This window comes from Castor canadensis, chromosome 6, assembly GCF_047511655.1.
Source record: "Castor canadensis chromosome 6, mCasCan1.hap1v2, whole genome shotgun sequence".
NCBI lineage: Eukaryota > Metazoa > Chordata > Mammalia > Rodentia > Castoridae > Castor > Castor canadensis.
The window spans coordinates 141,472,632-141,492,696 of NC_133391.1; the positions used below are offsets into that span (position 1 = coordinate 141,472,632).

Consider the following 20,065-nt stretch of genomic DNA (forward strand, 5'->3'; position numbering starts at 1 on the left):
TATTGGGATGACAACACCTAAAGCTGTCACTCACTCTTCTCATTGCAGTTTGTTGATATTTTCCTCTGTTACTAAAGTAAACTAAAAGAAGTCTTTAAGATAGTTTTTAAAAATTACACAGTAAAAACAAAAAGCTAGCCTCAAGAAGATAAGCAAACAGAGGCCAGACACATCCTTTTGGGAGGCCAAGAAATCTCCATTTGCTTGTGGCATTAGGCCTAATGAGAAGAAAGCCATTAATTAAATAAACAGAACATTGCAGTTTGATAACAGGAAGCAGTACAGACAGCAGCACATCAGTCAACTCTGCCCTTTCAAGAATGGAATTGTACATGTACTAAGAAGCAGCTTGGCTCAAACTCTTGAGCACTTTCTGAGAAGGAACTTCAGAGTATGTGTTTCTGAATGCTCCAGCTCACCCTGAATATTGGCTCTACCTTAGAGCTCTAGGCTTACTGAGATATTTGACTGTATTCTAATTTTCCATAGTAACATGGTGGGTGACTAAAAGATAGAACTGTGCCCATCTCTGGGTTTTAGGGGATGTATAACCTAGAAAAGTTCTCTGGGGCCTTTTCCTTAGATGACTTGCCCTACTGGTTGCCACAATCCGGTGTCTCATAGTTGAGCCAGAGAAGTTGAGTCTACCTCATTCTAGGTCTTCTCTCCACTGCATTTTCATAGTGGAAATGGATGATGTGAAAAGCCCCAAATACTGTTGATTCTCTATTATCTGGTCCCTAGCACAGCTGTGGTGCCTTACTGGACTCTGGCCTAATGGTTTTTATGGAGTCAGATAATTATTCACAGGACTTATCTTCATTGAACACATGCTAGAGGGAAAAATAATAGCTGGATACAGGAAACATTTTCTGCCTCAGATTGAAAATTGGCTTCCAAGTATTTGAATCTGTTTCATGTTATGAAAGGGAAGTGAATAGTCTGCTTTTTGTTGCTATGAATGCTTTTTCTTAACCCCTAAAACTTCATAATCAGACATCAGAAAAAGTGTCTCATGCTATTTTCCAATGATGAGAATAAGTAATAGGACCATCCACAGTATCTCTGTTGGTTGGTACCAATGGCATATAGTTGTGCCAAAATATTAAGGGAATAAGGTCCAGTATTATGTCAGCATAGATTATATGTTCTGTCTCCATCTTACCTCTGTGAAAATGTGTGTTACCAGAGGAGAACCTGCCGACCCATTGATACCCCAAAGGGCACTCTAACAGGTTTGGTGAAAATTAGGTCATCTGAGTTCAAACCCACAAAGAGAGGCAAGATTTTATGAGAGAAGAGCAAACTAAGAAAGATTTGTTAGCAGTTCAGATTTCTGTAAGTTATAAAAATAGGAACACCATACACTTGGGGGCTGTCATAGAGATGCTGAGTACCTAAGCAATGTTTAGAAAGAAACAACAGAGAAGCCCAGAAGGAGGGGAACCAGAGGCAAAGTTGGGAGGAATGAAAAGTGGCAATGAGAATAAAGTAAGAAAGATCCAAGGGCAAATCTTCACTGAAGCTCAGCTTTGGTTTGAATTTGAACTTTGAACTTTGAAGGAAATCAAATAATAAAAAAGTAAATCAATCTTAAAAGCAGCAAACATCTTGGAACAAACTTACTTGAAGTTTTGACTCATCCTTCTCAAATGGGAACATTGGGAAATTCAGCCTATAAATCACCAAAACATGGTCACTTATTTTGTGGTTCACTTTAAGACATCAATACCTTCCATGGTAAATGTTGGGGAGGTTCCACTGTGAAATATGCTCCTGCTTCATGGTTTATTTCCATTTTGGTCACTCTGCACCCATCAGTGACTTCATGCTATAATTTAGTCCCGACTACAAAAACAAAGACAAAATTCACTAAGCTATATACTCCAGTATTTCATATTGTAATAACTTTTTTCTTAGATTGTAGCTAAGAAAAGATGAAAACACTTTATCTAATATGAAAAAGAAAGCTATTTATTTTACCACATGACCCATGAGTAAAAGCACCAAGTGCATAGGAAATCCCTCTCTTTGAAGGAATGCTTTTCAGATAGTGGGTAAAACTAATTTATTTTGCAACCTAAACCTTGCATTGGAAGTTCAAACATATTTCCTACTTAATTAAATCTTTTTATAACATTGTATTACTTGTTTTCAAAGTGACTCCAAACAGCACTGTCAAATGAAGTTCTGTCATAACCAAATGGATCACAGTACACAGAAAAGCAAAATTCCTAATAATCTCAGTTTTTGTAAATGAATTTTTACTAGAAATGCAAGCACAGTAAAAGATTAAATTGCAACCCTAAAATTGGGAGATGAGTTATATAGCCCCTGTCCCCAGACATATTTATAAAGTCTTGGAAATGGTCTTTAAAATCATCCCAGGAAACACAGACTTCCTGGTCACTGGAGATGCTCTAAGAGAGCTAAACAGTGGAATCAATAGCCCTTCTTGATGAGGTAGGAGTCAGAATATGGACCGAGAAGACAGAATAGTCTCAGGTGATGAAGTTCTCCCTGATTATCGCACCACAGTACAAGCCTGAACTCCCACCCACTGTAAATTACTTCAAAAACTATTGCTGCCTTGTAGTGTGACTGGAGGCTGGATGAACTATCTGTATGCTACAATTTTATCTCCGCTCATGTTCACACTTCCCCTCTCCTCCCTGTCCACCTTAGTTCTTCAATTCTAATTTTGTGGAACATACCTTAAGAAAAATGGATTTGGAAGGAAGGAAAGATGAAGAAAAAGAGGAAGGAGAGAGGGAGAGAGAAATAAAAAGAGGAGAAAGAACTTGCTTGTTCACTTATTGTATATAGACAGGGTTGTTATTATTTTCTGAGAACAGTTTTCCATCCCGTAGGAAGGTATCTTGCATATTACAGCATTTAGTATGCTTCAATCAGTAGAATGATTTTAATTCAATCCCTGTGTATTCCAAAAGTCTGTCAGAAACATGATTTGAAAGGAATTTTGAAAGCAAGAAAAATTATCAAATTCTGGTATAGTGATATTACTATTTTAAAAAGACAACCACATTAAAATAAAAATAAAACATGCTAAAAATTTTGGGTTGATAAGTGACAAGCAGTTCTTAAAATTTTTATTTTATTTTTGAATTAGCATGCATTAGTAATATGAGAGTATTTCATTGCAATAATTCCATGCACACATACGATGTACTTAGAACACATTCACCCCTCCATTGTATAGCCTTTCTCTCTATTTTTTCAAAAATGCTTGTTTGGTTTCATTATGCTCTCTTCATGTGTATATATGTAGCATACTTTGATCCTCTTCACCCTTCAATATCTGTTTTGTCATTTCAAAAATTCATGTTAAGTGAAGTAAGCCAGAAACACAAAGGACACGTGTTTTCTCTCATACATGGAAGAGAGATCCAAAAGATAAACATATATACAAAAATAAACACAATCATATATAAATATGTAGTAGTGGATCTATTCTATGGAACTCAGGAAAAGAGGAAAAGAAAAAGAGAATGACAGAACATCAGTAATATCATAAAACATAACATCTGTGAAGGTAGAGGATATAAGGATATGTATTGAAAGCTGTTAAAAATAGAGGGTTGGGAGGTAAATTGGTAAGAGAAAGTAATGGAAGGAGTTGAACAAACCATAATAAAGTATAGCCACAGCAAGGATACATTAACAAACCCTTTTGAACATCAACTAAAGTATTAATAACAAGATACAGGACTGTAAAATAAGTATAGTGTGTAGGGGGTACTAGTGAGAGGGGGGAAGGTGAATGAAGGAGATTAAGGTGAGAGTATATGGTTGATGGACTTCATATACCTATGTGAAATAGAACAAAAAAACCTCTGCAATTACTTGAAGTGGGGCAGGGAGGAGGTCGAGAGTGTGGAGATGATGGGGGCAAAATAGCTAATGTAGCATATAAACCTAATCATAATCATCACTATGAATCCCCCCTGATAACAAATATATCCCAATAAAAATTTATAAAATAAAAAAATTTAAATTTAAATTTAAATTTAAGATAGACCTTATATATTTAAATGAAACTCCATTCTTTTCATAAATTCATTGTTTTTAAATATTGAAGTAGAAATTTTTTCATGATTGATTTATATTTGTTTAATAAACTCTACAATTATTAGAATTTAGTAATTATTAATAATTATCAACTTATTAATGAACTTAGCAAAGTTTCAGGACACAAAATCATCATACAAAAATCAGTACCAGGGCTAGCAAAGCAGTTCAAGTGGTAAAGCACCTGCCTGGCAAGCATGAGGCCCCTAAGTTTAAACCCTAGTACCACAAAAACAAAACCAGTAGTATCACTATATGTCAATATCCAATTATCTGAAGTAAAAAATGAGAAGGCAATCCCATTTATGATAGCTACAAAATAATACCTAGGAATAATTTTAAAATGAAAATTATACAATGAAATTTTCTACACTTAAAATTATAAGACATTGATGAATGGCTGGGTATGGTGGTGAATATCTGTCATCCCAGATACTTGGAAGGCAAACAGAGGGAAGACTGTGGCTCAAAACCAGCCCAGGCAAAAAGTTAGTAAGGTCCCATCTCAATAAACAAGTCAAGTGGCTGGTGGAGTGGCTCAGTGGTAGAATGCTTGCCTAGCAAGCATGAGGCCCTGAGTTCAAGCCCTCGTATCACCAAAAAAAAAAAAAGAAGAAGTCAAGCATGGCGATGCATACCTGTAATCTCAGCTACATGGAAGATGATGTAGGTAGGATGATTACAATCTGAGGCTAGTCCCAGGCAAGAAAATATGAGACCCTATCCAAAAATAATTAAGTAAATAAAAGGCTGGAGGAGTTACTTGAGTGGTAAAGCACCTGCCGAGCAACCATGAGTTCAAGCCCCAATATTGCGGCCAGAAAGGGAAAAAGGGAAAATGACATTGATGAAGGCATAAGAAAGTGGAAGGCCATCCCATGCTCATGAATTAAGAATTAATATTGTTGAGGAGAATCCAAGATGGTGAGTAGAGGGAGGAAGCAGACAGCATGAACTCCAATAATCAAAAATCTTACTGAGATGCTGGAGTCACACTTGGCAGAAAAAAACCACCAAGAAGAAGCAAAACTCCCACACCCTGAACCCCAGGCTGCACAAAGCTTCTCCACACCACATTACACTGAGAAACCAGGAGGGCTCCTCCGCTGCCAGATGCTGGCTCCAAACCTGCTTGGGAGACGCAGACCAACAGGTGAACAAATGAGCAGCACGCAGTATCCCACAGCCAGCCCTGGGATAAACCAGCATAGGCCCTGGACAGACCAACCCCTGCCCTGCAAAAAAATAAATAAATAAATAACTGAATAATAAACAAGGAACTGAAAAGGACACGCAGCAAAGAGGGCAGGGTGCCTTGAATCCACTGGAGAAGGGGGAGAGGCAAGGAGCTGCTCTCCACATGAACTTTCAGTTAACAAAGCCTGCAACTGTAGACGCCTGGCAGTAGGCAGCAGATGAGGCACAGCCTGAAACAGGGCAGACAGAGGTTCACAAAGCTGCTCCTGACCCAACCACCTGGCGAGACTATGACAGAGCTACTGCTTAAATACCAACACCAGGACTGGATGCTGAAGGAGCAACACCAGAACTACCAAGAGTGGAACTTCATTGTTTTCCTTTTTTTTCTTCTTTCTTTTTGCTCTTCCTAAGTGCATGTCTTGGTCACTATTGCTTTGTACACCATCTCTTGCTGTTGATTTCTTTGTTTCTCTATTTTTTTCTTTCCTTTCCTTTTCTTATTTCTCTTTCTTTCTTGGTTTCATAACTTTTACTATTGTAAGTTAGCTAATACTAAATTACACACGGAAGAGGGACAGAAACAGCACCAAGTGGAATAATGGGAAGAAGAAAAAGGGATGGAAACCATTATCCCCCCAAAAAATAAATTAGTACAAGATTCAGAGGGAAATGAAGAAAATGGATACCCAGTTCCAGACTCTAACAAAACAAAGATAGACTATCCCAAGGAACCCAAAGAAGCCCAAAGAACACCCTGACAGAAGAAATCCTGCAAGAAATCACTGAGAATCTTATGGAGATGTTACTAGATAAGGTCAACCAAAACACACAGGAGGCACTCAAGAAATTTCAAGACAATAAAAATAAAGAATATGAGAAGAAACAAAAACAAATAAGTGAACTCATAAGATCCCTAAATAAGTACCAAAGTGAAAGAGAGAACACCATAAATAAAGAGATCAATGAATTAAGGATGAAAATTGACAATATTAAGGAGGAAGTGACCCATGATATGGAAAATCTCAGAAAAAAAAATGAAACAGAAATACAAAACACAATGGAAGGCCACTCCAGCAGACTAGAACATCAGAAGGCAGAATCTCAGTACTTGAAGATGAAATGGAAATTAAAGGAAAAACTGAGAACTACTAGTCAAACAACTCAAGACCTGTGAAAGGAATGTGCAAAAACTCAAGGACTCCATCAAAAGATCAAACATGAGAATTATGGGGATTGAAGAAGGAGAAGAGGTGTAAGCAAAAGGAATTCATAAAATTTCAACAAAGCAATAACAGAAAATTTCCCAAATCTAGAGAAAACTGTGCTCATTCAGGTATAGGAAGCCTCCAGAACCCAGAGTTGACCAAAATAGAACTACCCCATGACATATTATCATTAAAACAACAAGCACAGAGAATAGAGAAAGATTATTGAAAGCTGTAAGAGAGAAAAAACAAATAACCTACAAAGGTAAACCCACCAAAATCACACCAGATTTCTTAACAGAAATGTTAAAACAAGAAGGGCAAGGAGGACTGCAAAAGCAGTCCTAAGAGGAAAGTTTATAGGCATGAGTGCATATATTAAAAGGACAGAAAGATCTCAAATCAATGACCTAACAATACATCTCAAACTTCTAGAAGAACAAGAACAAGTAAATCCAAAAACAAACAGGAGAGAAATAATAAAAATAAGGGTTGAAATCAGTGAAGTAGAAACAAATAAAGCCATACAATGAAAAGAAACATACATGAAACAAAAAGTTGGTTCTTTGAAAAAATAATAAGATTGACAGACCCCTGGCAAACCAGACTAAAATGAGGAGAGAAACAACCCATATTAGTAAAAACAGAAATGCAAAAGGGAAGATAACAACAAACACCATGGAAATCCAGGGAATCATCAGAGACTATTTTGAGAACCTATATTCTAATAAATTTAAAAATCTTGAATAAATGGACAGATTTCTAGATACTTCTGACCATTCAAAATTGACCAAGAGGGTATTAATCACCTGAATAGATCTATAACATGAAATGAAATTGAAACAGCAATAAAGAATCTCCCAAAAAAGAAAAGTCCAGGACCTGAGGAATTCTATGCTGAATTTTATCAGACCTTTAAAGAAGAACTAATACCAATTCTCCTTAAACTGTTCCATGAAATAGAAAGGGAAGGAACACTGCCTAACTCATTTTATGCACCCAGTATTACACTCATCTCAAAACCAGACAAAGACACCTCCAAAAAGGAGAACTATAGGCCAATCTCCTTAATGAACATCGATGCAAAAATCCTCAATAAAATAATGGCAAACTGAATCCAACAACACATCAGAAAGATCATTCACCACAACCAACTCAGCTTCATCCTAGGGATTAATAGAAGCACATTAATAGAAGCAAAGACAAAAACCACTTGATCATCTCAATAGATGCAGAAAAAGCCTTCAACAAGATCCAACACCACTTCATGATAAAAGCTGTAAGAAAACTAGGAATAAAAAGAATGTACCTCAATATTGTAAAGTCTATATATGACAAACCTATAGTCAACATCATACTTAACAGTGAAAAACTGAAACCATTTCCCCTAAAATCAGGAACAAGACAAGGGTGCACACTATCCCCACTCCTACTCAACATAGTACTGGAATTCCTAGCCAAAGCAATTAGGCAAGAAGAAGAAATAACAGGAATACAAATAGGTAAAGAAACTATCAAAATATTCCTCTTTACAGATGATATGATCCTATACCATAAAGATACAAAAAACTCTACCCAAAACTCCTAGACATGACAAACAGCTACAGCAATTGGCAGGATAAAAAAATCAACCAACAAAAATCATTAGCTTTTCTATACACCAATAATGAACAAACTGAGGAAGAATATATGGAAACAATTCCATTTACAATAGCCTCAAAAAAAAAATCAAATACCTAGGAATAAATTTAACAAAGGTTGTGAGCGACCTGTACAGGGAGAACTACAAACCCCTGAAGAGATCGAGGAAGACTACAGAAAGTGGACAGATCTCCTGTGCTCATGGATTGGTAGAATAAACATAGTAAAAATGGCTATATTACCAAAAGCAATCTACATGTTTAATTCAATTCCCATCAAAATCCCAATGACATTCATTACAGAGATTGAAAAATCTACCCTAAAATTCATTTGGAAACACAAGAGACCACGAATTAGCAAGGCAATACTCAGCAAAAAAGAGCAATGCTGGAGGTATCACAATACCTGACTTCAAACTATATTACAAAGCAATAGCAATAAAAACAGCATGGTATTGGCACAAAAATAGACATGAAAACCAGTGGAACAGAATAGAGGACCCGGATATGAATCTACACAACTATGCCCACCTTATTTTTGAGAAAGGCGTCAAAAATATATGAGGGAGAAAAGACAGCCTCTTCAACAAGTGTTGTTGGGAAAACTGGATATCCATCTGCAAAAAACTGAAACTAGATCCATATTTATCACCCTGTACTAGTATCAACTCAAAATGGATCATGGACCTTAATATCAGACCTGAAACTCTGAAGTTGGTACTATACGCCAATAACGAACTAACTGAGAAAGAATATATGGAAAAAATTCCATTTATAATAGCCTCAAAAAAAATCAGGATAGAGCAGGAAACACCCTGGAAGTAATAGGTATAGGCAAGGACTTCCTCAACAGAATCCCAGTAGCTCAGCAACTAAGAGAAAGGTTGGACAAATAGGACTTCATAAAATTAAAAAGCTTCTGCACAACAAAAGAAATGGTCTCTAAACTGAAAAGACCACCCACAGAGTGGGAGAAAATCTTTGCTAGCTTTATATCAGACAAGGGACTGATAACCAGAATATATGGGGAGCTCAAAAAACTAAACTCTCCCAAAATCAATGAACCAATAACAAAATGGGCAACTGAACTAAACAGATCTTTCTCAAAAGGAGAAATTCAAATGGCTAAAAAACACATGAAAAAAATGTTCACCATCATCTCTAGCCATAAAGGAAATGCAAATCAAAACCACACTAAGATTCCACCTCACTCTTTTTAGAATAGCCATCATTAGCAACACCACTAACAGGTGGTGAGGATGTGGGGAACCCTCATACGCTGCTGGTGGGAATGCAAACTAGTGCAACCACTCTGGAAAAAATTTGGAGTCTTCTTAAAAATTTAAACATATGCCATATGATACAGCAATACCATTCCTGGGGATATACCCAAAGGAATGCAACTCAGGTTACTCCAGAGTCACCTGCACACCCATGTTTATTGCAGCACTATACTTCACAATAGCCAAGTTATGGAAACAACCAAGATGCCCCGCTACTGATGAATGGATTAAGAAAATGTGGTATTTATACACAATGGAATTTTATGCAGCTCTGAAGAAGAACAAAATGTTATCATTCACTGGTAAATGGATGGAACTAGAGAGCATCATTCTGAGCAAGGTTAGCTAGGCTCAGAAAACCAAATATTGTATGTTCTCCCTCATATGTGGACTTTAGATCTAGGGCAAATGCAGCAATGTGGTTGAACTTGGGTTACATAATAAGGGGAGAGCACACATGGGAGGTATGGGGATAGGTAAGAAACCCAAAACATGGTAGTATTTGATGTCCTCACAGCAGAGGAGCTAATACAGAACCTTAAAGCGGCAGAGGTCAATATGAGAATGAGATCAGGAACTAGTGAAAAGGTCAGGTAGAGATGAATCAATTTGGGTTGTAACATATTTGTACATGGAAGCAATGCTAGGAATCTCTCTGTATAGCTCTTCTTATCTCAACTAGCAAAAATGTTTTGTCATTCTATTATTGCTTATACTTTCTCTTCAACCAAACTAGAGATAAGGGCAGAACAGATTCTGACTGAAAGTGAGGGGGTTTGGAGGGCAGAGGGAGGAGGTGGGGGGATAGGGAGGAGAAATGGCCCAAACAATGTATGCACATATGAATAAACAAATAAAAAAATTAACGTTGTTAAAACATTCTTACTACCCAATTATTTATAGATTCAGTGAAATTCCTCCCAAAATATGGCATTATTCACAGAACTAGAAAATGTTCTAAAATTTATATGGAACTACAAAAACCCCAAGTAGCCAAGGACATTATAAGCATAAAGAACAAAGTAGGAAGCATTACGGTATGGACATAAAAATGAACACACAGACCAATGAAACTGACTGGAGAGCCTGGAAGGAAACCCACACTCCCATAGCCAAATGATTCCAGCAATGATAAGAATATTTATTGGAGAGAGGACCATCTTTTCAATCAATGATGCTAATAAAATTATAATCATATGCAGAGGAGTAGAACTGGATCCTACATATCACCAGTTACAAAAATCAACTGAAAAATGAATAAAAGACTAAACTATAAGAGTTGAAACTGTGAAAGTACAAGAAGAAATGGATGTACTTAAATTCACCCCCTCCATCATTCTCCTTCATCCTCCCTCCATTTCTGGAAGAGTTCCAACAGGTATCATTTTTCCATTTACAAACATCTGTATACAGTATTTGCACCATATTCACCCTCCTACACAATCCCCCCCCCCCCACATCACTACCAACAGCCCCAGGCAAGTCCTGTTCCGCCCTCCTGTTCTCTGATTTATAGAAGAAAAAACTGACATGTATGCATATTTAAGATAGATACACAGGGAGTTTCCTTGTGGCACTTCCATGTATATATGTATTACAGTCCAAATTCGTTCATCTCCTCTATTTTTCTTCTTTCTTATGGTCGTTTCCAGCAGTTTAAAAATTCTCTATGTAGCATCTTTTCATTACTAATTGAAAGGAAATCTTGTCAATCTAACTCATTCATGCTTTTATTCATTCATTCCATTGTTCTCATTCACTTAGTTCATGTGTAGTATTTAAGACTACAGAAATTGGGGTTGTGGTTATTGGTTTTATTGAACAATTATACAGCATGGGGTGGGAGAGTATGAAGGTATTTGATATTGTAGAAGAAAGAGAAAGCAATGACATTTTGGTTGTTTAAGATAAAGATAGTTGGCGGGTTCACTACCAGCAGAAAAGGGGAGATGGTGGAGAAAGAGGGTGAATATAGTGCAAATACCATGTACACATGTATGTAAACGCAAAAATGGTACCTGTTGAAACTGTTCCAGGAATGGGGGCAGATGAGGATAAAGGAGAGCAGTGGAGGGGGCGAATTCAAGTATGATATATTTGATTCATTGTAAGAAATTTTGTAAATGCCATAGTGTACCCCCAGCACAACAGTTAAAAAAAAGAAAGTTCCTCAAAACACATTATATGCAAAGGAAGAAAAGTTTTGATATTACGTGTTTGAAATTCAGTGTCTCAAATATTTGCAGTTTATTCTTTCTCTGAAGAAATTTAGGTAGCACACACAAAGCCTGTGTGTGTGTGTGTCTGTGTGCATGCACACATGTACATACTCGTTTAGGTTACTAGTAGGTCCTTACTTCATTTGCCCAGACATTGTTATTTTGAAAAACATCAACTTATATTTTTAGAGCTTTTAATATGACTGTGTTAGTAATATTAGCCTAAATTACTTCAGAAAAAACAACTAAAGGAAACTTTGGCTTTAATTTATGTTTAACATAGAAATCCCCACCTGTAAGTGTGTAATAAGGATACACTGAAAAATTACTTCTTCTGTCTCAGAAGTTAAGGTTTCCAGCTGGGAGTGTTTTGCTCTCTTGAGGACATTTGGAAGTGTGTGGAGGATTTTTATTATCATAATAACTGGTGACAGCTTCAGATTTTTGGTATGTTTAAGCCAAAAATGCCAAATAAGCACTTTGATTCCTATGCCATTCCTTACGCCATTCTGGCATAAAGAAGAGCCTATCACCACAATGCCAACAGCTTCTCTGTTGAGAACTGATGGTGTCCTTATCCTTAACGGGTATCACGAATGAACAATATCAGGAAAATAAAAAAAGCTAATTAGGAAACTACCACCCACTCTAAGCAATTAGTGATTCAGATTCTCAATATATGTGTTCAGGGGTTTTCTGGCTTTATGTAAGGTGTTGATATGCTAGATAGTGTTTAAATGTTATTACAGGAAAAAAGTACCAGAAAACCAAACATCAAAGATTTTCTGTAATTCTGAGAATTCCAAATTGGGACAATTCTGGAGTTTTTAAGGGAATTGAATCTGACCTAAAAAAAGTAAGATTTTAAAATCCAGAGTAACTCGTGAAGATGCCAGACATCATTGTTTATATCCATGATGGATTTAAAACTTATCAGGAAACAGAAGATAAAATAAGACATGTATTTCGTTCACTCTAAGTTAAATATTTTACCCTTTGTTTTCTCCATTAAGAAGGTTGGATTCATATCATTTTTATCTCATTAAATGTTTAATGATTTTTAAATCAAAGAATTATCTTTCTTTCAAGTCCATTAGAGAAAAATACCCTAAAGGCAACACCAATTTATTATGTTCTTTTAAAAAGCTTCTTAAATTTAATTTCTCATCTATGATGACCCAGAGTTAGTTCTTTATTACTGAACTTAAAGCCTGTGACATTTCACTGTTTATATATTAGATGTGGTTACTTTCATTCAACCAATCTCTAGTTTCATGACCTACTTAAGGTAAATATGTCTTTTCAGAGCCTTCAAAAATAGGGGATTAGGTGGGTTTTTCTTGATATTTTGTTTTTGCTGGGGTTTTTTGTTTGTTTCTTTTCATATGGAAATAGCATCTGAACACTTAAATGACTGGGTCCTGGGGTGTATCATCTAGAAAGGGACAAATCTGCCTTCTAAATTGAAGCTTTTCCTCTGTTAACAAATAACCTTCCTAGCTTCATTTTAAAGTTGTTTCCTCATATTTTGGCCAATAAAATCACTAAATAAAATAATGAAATTACTATAATACAGTGTCATGAACCTATAAATGTTGAGTAATGGTTAGAATCTTTCTTCTTCATTCCATGTATAATGACGTTTATAAAATTCAATTTCATGAGTCTCCTTTGGGTCTTTAGATCTGTGTGGCAATACAATAATGATTTTTAGATTTGTTTTTTACAAAATATATTAATAAGATCTTTAAATCAAGATTCAGATGATGTCTGAGAATCACTCCTGGTGTTTTTCTTCATTTTTTTGAAAGTCATAAAAAACCAAGTTTTTTATGGTGGAAACATAATGCTTTACATAAAAAGTTAATACTTATGTTAAAATATATTCTATATGCAGTTTTAAATTTTATTTAAGTTTTTTATGCTAATAGTTTTTAACCTTTTCTTTAAAAAAAAAATCAGATAGAGATGGGAGTAATCCATCAGCAAAGACAGAAAATTTGATGATGAATAAAAGAGAAGTGAGGTATGCCAGAGGAATCTTTCTAATCCAGTAACATGACTCTGGTGTTCTTGTTGGCCTTGGAAGAGAAAACAAATAGTTAAAACTATCAACAGCTGAAAGGGCAGAACATGTACACACAGGTGCAGTTAGTTGAGTGGATGTAGTAGTAGCTGTTTGTGTATATGCTATCCTGATGGTTTCTATTTTCTTAGTAGTAGCTATATGTTAAACTTAAAGAAGGCTGCTTTCTGACACTTCACTCACGTGAAAGTGTAACAACCGATAAAGGACTGAAGTTTTACACACTGATATTTATAGTAAAACAAGATGAAAGCCACCATTTAAATGGTGGAAAGCCCTGGTCAGACACCAAAAATAACCAAAGTGGACTTTGGGGTAAAAGGTGCTAAAACTTCCCACTGATATAAGATAATGAGGCAATTGTTCTTTCACCCATTTGTTAAACCTATTCCATTTTATCAAGGAGCTGGTTAGTCATCACTGTCCCTAATAAGAGGTCAACCTGCATATAAAGAGCAGTCTTTTAAGAAAACAGGCTGTTTTAAAACAGGCTGTAGTCATTAAGATTATTGTCACTAGAAATTTAAAACCAGGAAAGCTTCATACCAATATTTAACACAATACTTAAGCTTCATACAGATATTTAAGACATCTTTCACAAAGGTTTTTACCTTCTCTGGAAATGGCTCCCTCTGAAAATGCTAACTGTAGGGGCCCCTGGTTCCCTCTGCTTTCTTTCTGTGCTCTGATCAAAAATCACAGAATACCTTGTTCCATTCTTTGGTTGAGTCACCTGAATCTTTTCCTAGAGCCTTGACTATTCCCAGGCATTGGTAAAGGTATGCAGGTTGTTGTCCAAAATGCTGAAAGAAACTTGTACTGGCCTTGAGCCAGATTCCTTAAGCCATCAAAAAACTCCATAGTCTGACTCTATTGCTGTGTATATATGTAGCCTGAACCACCCTTTCCTCCCCACCCACCATGACAATGTGCTGTAGCTCTCAGTAAATGCTTCCAACTAATCTCCCTGACATTTAGTGCTTTTTTCTTTGAAATACCAAACCAGTTTCATCAGGCCACTTCATTCTACCAAGAATATAAAATAAGCAAAGTAAATCTGATGGCAGTATCTCAAGTTATCGATGCCTTTTTAAAAGTAATTTCTGGCCCCTAAAAGCATTCATTCTCTAGGAAGACAATGTGGATGACCAGGGGTCAAACATGATACTTGCATTGAACAATAGGTTTTCCCCAGTTTCCTGCAAAATTTGGAGAGACTTAGTATTTCTATACCTGGCTACTCATTTGTAAAATTATTTTAAAAAACTAAGATGCAGTAGCAGAAATTATACAATCCAAGACAGGACAAGTCACCATGTGCTCTCTACAAAGCTTGCTTTCAGGGTTGCTGCTGTTCTTCAGTCAAAGATTCTTAAAAATTAAACCTTATCAGGGTGATTAAAATCTATTGCAACACTGTGTTATGATTTCCTAACCAAAGGAAAGTTCTTAACTTTTGCATTGAACTAAAATACACAGTGATTATCTCTGATCCATCAAACAATGATTAAAATAAGTTTGAAATTGCCATAGAGTAATCAATTTTCTCTCTCCTTGATAGCAAAACAAAGTTGGTGCCATAATCTATGAGTAGTATTTTAGTTAACTTTAGGAAATGGAAGCTATAGGTGTAAGTACTTCTATGGGATCTTGATTTTACTAGCTGAGAGACATGCTATTCTTTCTCCTCTATGTTTCATATATGTTTCTATGTTTCATATAGAGTATAGCTAGAGACTTACTTTCATACACAAAGCAACTCCATAAATATGTACTAAATAGAGTCAACTGTCTGAAATTTGCTCATATTTGCTACTTTTTAAGATTGGGAGTATTGGATCTATGCTTAGAGAATTTAAAATGTTATCAAATCCTAAATTACATATTACTTTTTTGGGCACAATCAAGAATTACATTTTTTTTCACTGCAATATACAATGCATTTTCCAAAGTGCCATTAGGAAGCACTATCAGTTTAATTTCAGGTTTGGAGAAACAACAACAAAAACGCTTTACTTGAATAATACAATTTTTGTTGTTGATGTTGTTATAGACAACAGAACAAATTATTTAATTACATCCTGGTTTGGGCCAAGAAGGAGTAACAGAGAATACCTGAAATAATGTTAAAACAAACTGAGTGAAATGATGGATTTTCAGATATTGAGCCTCTGACAACCCAGGACAGTGACCCTGAGAGACAGAAAGCAAATGAGGTGATCCCCACAATTGTTCCAGCTGACAACATAGATAAAGTTTTCTAATCCTCAACATAGGCAAGGAAAACTCATGCAGAGTCAGAGTCCCGGAACTGAGAAAACAGAGGAGGGAGTCCAGGGTCATCAAGACCACACTAGTTTCACAGAACTGCCTACCAAAGAGGAGAAGGCTATGCAGAGAGAACGCTAGGGTGATCTGTCCAGGATGCTCCTCTTGTCTTCAGCTACATACTGATATGAGAGAACACTACTCAAGTCCAAGCGAAGAACTGCACAGGAAGATGAAAGAGCTAATCTGAGCACTCACACCAGGCTGGGATTATCTGTACTCCTCCCAGCCAGAAAGGAAAATCCCAAGCAAATAATTAATAAAGAAAAATACACCATATCAATTCATGGGCAAATACTTATAACAATTACATATAACTCATAACATAAGTATATTTTATTCCAAGCCCATACTTTCTTTCCATTGCAGAATCTTTGTCAACCAAAAACCTAACACATGCCTTTGACTACCCTGTGTTCATGTTTTCCAATACTTTAGGGATATTCATTTATAATGTGTAAAACAGGACTAAGTTTGAAGGTCAATCACAGAATATTTAAAAACCACCTTTAAACGGTCATGGGTATCTGTATTTGCATATTACCAAAAATCTAAGATAAATGCAGTGGTTCGTTTCTATAATCCTAGCAGCTAGGAAGGTTGAAATCAAGAGGCTTGTGGTTCCAGTCCAGCCTGAACAAAAAAGTTTTCTGTGGTAGTAAATAGTTACCTTCCAGCATACTCTCCTTACTCCTCTATGTAGTTTTAAGTCTACAGTTAAAAATTGCTGTCAGGGTGGCTTGACCTCTACTTCCGATTTACAAATTTCACCGGATAGTCAAAACAGGTCTTTTGTCACAAAAAGCAGTGTTTAACTAAAACACAATAATTGATTTGTGGCTTTTACATAATTGAATAAAAGCTTACAGTAAAAAAATTACATTTTTCTCTGGTGTTCTAGTAAAATAAATGACTAACTTCTACTATTTAAAAACCTTTAGAGTTGTGAATTAAAACTGAATCATCACATTTCATAATTGAAAACATAGGCTGTTTGTATTGAGCTGCTTAAAAATACCACGTGATAACTGGAATGGGAATAAGGCATATATAGATATCACAGAGAGACTTGGAAAGTTGCCTGAGAGTGTCTGATCTGATGTCATACATGGTCTTGTTATATTCAGTCCAGTGAGTCACAGTCCCTGGTTACAAACAGCTGGTGCCTGAGGAGCAACACCATCTCTAGTGTGACAGTTTCACCATGAACTTTAATACTGAAAAATATCAAAGAAAGAGTAACTTTGTAAGAGGTGAATTTTCCAAAATGTTCTATCATGGTGAGCCTAGACTGGCCAAAGCTACCATTCTCAGATTTTTGGGCTGTCCTCTCTGAATTTCAAGTTTTTCAGCTATAAAGTAAAGAAAAAAGCCTGACAGAATTACTGGGGAGTAACTACAATAATGTAGCAGTATATTAGTTCACATTTAGAACTTTATGAGTTTTAAACATGGACTCTTTCTATATTACATTAAAATTATTTGTGAAAAGATGACTTTTTTCCTTACTAGATTATAAAGCATGTATTAGATAGTTTTTGATACAGGCAAAAGCAAACACAAAATCTCATTGGCATACAACACCAAGTAGATTTCTTACTCATAGTTCTGAAGGCTGACTATGGCCTGGCTGAACTCAGGTGGGCTGGACTCAGGTTCAGGTTTGCTCCATCTGCTCTCATTCTAGGACCAGGTAGAGGGCCAGTGGCCCAGAGGCACTTGAAGGAAGATTCATGTATAGTGAATGGTAACAGTAAAGAAGACAAGTCAAACCTTATTAGAACATTTATAGCCCACTCAGATGTGATGTACTTTAAGTCAATTTTCATTCCATTGACTGGTCCCAAAATGGATGGGACAAGGAAGCATTCTCCTTACACAAAGGAGATAAATGAAAAGCGAATATTAGCTGAACCAGAATACAACCTACCACAACTACTGATAGGTGTAGGCACTATTTCTATTTATTCATCTCAGAGTCTAAAATGTAAGTTGGCACAAATTAAATCTTAAAAGGCTTTTGCTGAGTGGAATCATGGATTCCAGGACTATCGATAGATAGGCAATAGGACTAGAAGAGATCTTAGAAATCATTCAATCCTTCCAGCTAATTTTTAAAAACTGAAAGCCAAGACTCATGAGGCTATGTGATATATATAAATTCTCAGGTAGTCAAATGACTACCTAATGATTATGTTTGTGATCAAATATCAAGTGAATTATTAAATGTCTCTTATAATTAACTATAGATAATTAGCCCCTAGTTAAAAGTTGTTGACCATAAGGTATAAAAGATGGCTCCCTCCACAGAGGGACAGGAGTTGAATAAATTTGTCCTTCAAGAATCTACCCTTACTTCAAGAATTAAGAACATACAAGTTTTTCCATTTAAGATGGTAATACATGCTTTACTGAAAGCTGACTTCCATGATTTCCCTACTTCTTATTTTTTCCTTTTTGTTAGCATGACTCTTTGAAAGACATACTTGTCAGTTTACTTACTAGTACTTTTGGGGTAAGAAAAAGAGAGGAAGGGCACTGGGAACCTTGAAAGAGGGATAGGACATCTGAAAATCACAGAGAAAGAGAAAGGTGGTAGGGAAATTAGGAAACAGTCTGCAGCTCCAACCCTAGTTCCTCCCACCCACCCACCCAGGCAGGAAAGAAAGCCAAAGCCTCTACCACAAGATAAGCAAGGTGGCTCTGGCACCAGACTGGCATAAGTAGCTGTGGGACAAACACACACCTTCCTCAGGCCTTAAATCCAGTGTTGGCATTTGATAGGACCATGACTCCCCTGCATCAGACAAGAAAAATATTCCTTTATTTCCCATATATCAGAGAACTATAATAAGGCACCATCTTCAGAGAGGGCCTATTGCCCAACATGAGTTAATCAAGGGACAAGAAAACAGAAACAATCATGGCTCAGGAATTCTTGGGACATACAGAAATGGGGTCTGGGAGGAACACAGCCACGAGAGTCAATCGTAGAGAGATGGAGATGGTCTGACATGAACCTATGAAGAAATTTAAGTATCCAGAAGATTGGGTAGTAAAGGGCCTGGTGGTTGGTGGCCCTTTCCTCCCTGGTGAGAGCAACTCCTACTGCCTAAGGATCACATAATCAGTTGATTACAGCTTGGCCTCAAATGTGCAAATCCCAAAGCAAAAACTCAAGAAATGTGAGAAACAAAAAACCCCAAAGTAATTGACGTTAGTGACAGTGAAGTAAATAAAACCTTAGATAAAAACTCAAAAGAATGATTATAACATGACCAATGAAATAAAAGAGGTTACATAAAAACACATGAATGAATTCTAAGAGACTGGCAATGGACAGCTGAATATGATAAGGAAGATATTGTAGGACAAGAAGGAGGAATTTAATAAAGGTATAGAAATCCTCAACTAACATCAATGCTTCTCAAGTTACTCCATAAAAAAAGAAGGAAAAGGAATGCTACCAAAATTCTTTCCATGAAGTCAGTATTACCCTGATACCAAAGCCAGGTAAGGACTCAACAAAAAAGAAAACTATAAGCCAATTTCCTAGATGAACATGATGCAAAAATTCTTAATAAAATCTTACAAACCAAATTGAATACATTATAAAAATGATACACCATAATCAGGTTGGTCTCATTTCAGGGGTGCAAGGATAGTTCAATACACAGAAATCAATATGCATAATACTGCACATAACAGAATAAAGGCCAAAAAACATCATATGAATATCTCTGTAGGTAAAAAAATTCAGCATCCCTTCATTATAAAAGCCATGAGTAAACTAGGAAAAGAAGAATGAGCCTCGATGTAATAAGCAATACATACAACCCTATAGCCAATATTGTGTTAAAGAGGAAATATCAAAGCCATTTCTTTAAAAATACTTAGAAATACATGTAACTAAGGAGGTGAAAGACCTTACAATTATGAAACCTTGAAGTCAGAAATTGAAGGCGACACTAGGAAATGGAAAGATATCCTGTTCATGGATCAGCAGTATGAAAAC

General features: G+C 36.2%; 1 long non-coding RNA gene across 2 annotated transcripts in view; it reads right to left on the reverse strand.

Moving 5' to 3' along the window:
- The window catches only part of LOC141423933 (uncharacterized), an 84,481-nt gene that overhangs the window by 46,070 nt on the left and 18,346 nt on the right, over positions 1 to 20,065 (reverse strand). For both annotated transcript variants that reach the window (XR_012448700.1, XR_012448699.1), the window contains exon 2: positions 1,733 to 1,848. This is a non-coding gene — a long non-coding RNA (uncharacterized lncRNA). The remainder of the gene's footprint in view (positions 1 to 1,732; positions 1,849 to 20,065) is intronic.